The following is a 2,500-nucleotide window of genomic DNA, read 5'->3' on the forward strand; positions in this document are numbered from 1 at the left end:
TGACTGCACTTGGTGACGTTAACGAGCCTCGATTCGACGTGTTGCAAAACTTGCAGAACAGTCCAGTTTTCACAAACGCTTATTTTCGGATCAGCTGTCCAAGGGACCCTGTTGAAAACACCACTTATCTCGCAGTCTGTGTTCTGCACAAACCGCGAATACAGTGCCCGTATTAAGCATATAACTACAGTCAGTGTGTACCGGATAGGCTGCTTTAGCTGGCTGCGAGGAAAGCCGTAAGCTAAAAGATTTGAATGAGAAAAGGTGAGTTTTTAGGAGGCTACATTTCTGCTAAGCAAGTGCACTTATTCAGGGCTTGTGGGGGTCAAGACATTGGGACTGTTTGTTCTGCCCTAGCTCTACCAAGCATGTTCCTCACGACCACCAGGCGTCGTTCGTTTCCCTGTGAGAATAAGTCAAGTATTTCAAATCTGATCTTGTAAATCATTGTTAATTGTTTGCAAATACATGCTTGGCATCGGGTTGACACGTTGAAACACGGTTTAAGTAGCCTAGTAATAACCAATCACGACCTTTCCTTGAGCCTCAAAAGCAAAACGGGTGAAGAAGAGTGATGTTAAGTTATTGTACCCCATAGAAAGCCATGCTTAGGTGGGTGATGCCCTGCAGTTAAAGGTTGAGGGCAGATTTGTGAAGTGTTACCTCTAACGACTTGCATTGTGCGTTTTCTACTTTGTTGATTGGCCTGGGGTTTCCAACAAGGGTAGAATCATTAGAATTACAAAGACTGTTTTTCGCAATTGTTTCCTGTAGGCCTACCAAACTTCACAGGGATGGGGGATATGGTGACATTCTGGTTTCTATGCCTAATGACATTTTGATGAATGGTCTGGGTCAAACCCTTTAATCTCAACCCATACTTCAGAAGATGCATGTCTAGATGATCTCAAAATGGAGAGATTTGTAGATGTGCATTTGAAATGGAGAGATCAGCATCAAGATTAGTAGCAAAGCCTGTGGAAATCTGGGCAAACCATATCTGATTATCTTCCACAGATCTGCCATGTCTATTTTTTATTGAGGTTATGGTATGAACAATCCATTCACTGACCCAGAATGCTTTGCACTATATTGTAGCCTATCACAGATGTGTGTGTGTGTGTGTGTGTGTGTGTACGTGTACGTGTACGTGTACGTGTACGTGTGTGTGTGTGTGTGTGTGTGTGTGTGTGTGTGTGTGTGTGTGTGTGTGTGTGTGTGTGTGTGTGTGTGTGTGTGTGTGTGTGTGTGTGTGTGTGTGGACTGCATATTCTCTAGATGATGCCTCTAGAAGCTGTTGTAGTCTGTCAACTTTTTATTTTTTAAATCATCCTTTGGACGTGTACTGTAATACCTTCGTCTTGAGTTATTAGATTGTCGTCAAACATACAGAGTGGATTTGCCCAAATCAATGGTGATTTATATGGCGAACAGATGTTGTCTGTGGGGATTGCTGTGGAATGTAGTGTGTGCTTCATCTCTCTCTCTCTCTCTCTCTCTCACTCACTCACTCACTCACTCACTCACTCACTCACTCACTCACTCACTCACTCACTCACTCACTCACTCACTCACTCACTCACTCACTCACTCACTCACTCACTCACTCACACACACACAGCCGGACAAGCTGAGACATGTATGCAGACACCCCCCCCCACACACACACACACACATAGCCCAATGCTACTGTGTGACAGTGCAGTTATTTGGGATCCTGTTCAGTATGTACCCCAATGGCTCTATTTATGAAAGGGCCAGAGAGTCAAGAATTACTTATCTGTGGTCAAACTGAATGATCAGATATTATTCCTTCTCAAAGAAGGGAGGTATACGATCCTGGGCTCCATTCACCTTATACAGTAATAATACCCCTCTATTAACTAGTATTTACTTACTCTTTTGTAAATCAATCGCGTACAGGTTGTTGAGTGACATGCTTCAGTCACATTGTGCTTATAAATGTATGTTATAATTCTTATCTAATAATAATTTGTTATAATAATCTGGATAGTGACGACATACAGTGAACACATTCAAAGCCTGTTCCTATTCATCACAGAAATGGATTGCATGAATCAAGTCGTGCATTTCGGTACAGTACAGTGCTAATAGACTAGGATTCACTGGCTGCTCTAGTGTCTAAATCCATAGATGTCCTATCCTACTAATGACGAGCCCTGTGCATTCAGGACAAGTGCTCTGTGTGTAATGCTGACTGGGGGGGGGCATGCTGCATGGGCCATGAAGGGTGTGATTTCATTAGCCAAATATAGCCAGGCGTCCGCTCCAGCCGCTCACTCCGCTCAGCTGGGTAAACATGATGGAACTGATGCCGCCTTATGTGGACTGCCTGCGTAGGCTACACACACACAACTGCAGTTACTGCTACAGTGCAAAAGACGACATATGAAAATAACTTCATCATTTGCGTGAAAATGAGTTGTGATTGTGGGGGGGGGGGGGGGTGTAATAATGCTGAAAAAACTGTTGTCTGTCT

General features: G+C 43.6%; 1 protein-coding gene across 2 annotated transcripts in view; it reads left to right on the forward strand.

Moving 5' to 3' along the window:
* The window catches only part of plxnb1b (plexin b1b), a 170,455-nt gene that overhangs the window by 721 nt on the left and 167,234 nt on the right, over nt 1-2,500 (forward strand). The gene's annotated exons all lie outside the window — the stretch shown is intronic.

This window comes from Engraulis encrasicolus, chromosome 14, assembly GCF_034702125.1.
Source record: "Engraulis encrasicolus isolate BLACKSEA-1 chromosome 14, IST_EnEncr_1.0, whole genome shotgun sequence".
Lineage (NCBI taxonomy): Eukaryota > Metazoa > Chordata > Actinopteri > Clupeiformes > Engraulidae > Engraulis > Engraulis encrasicolus.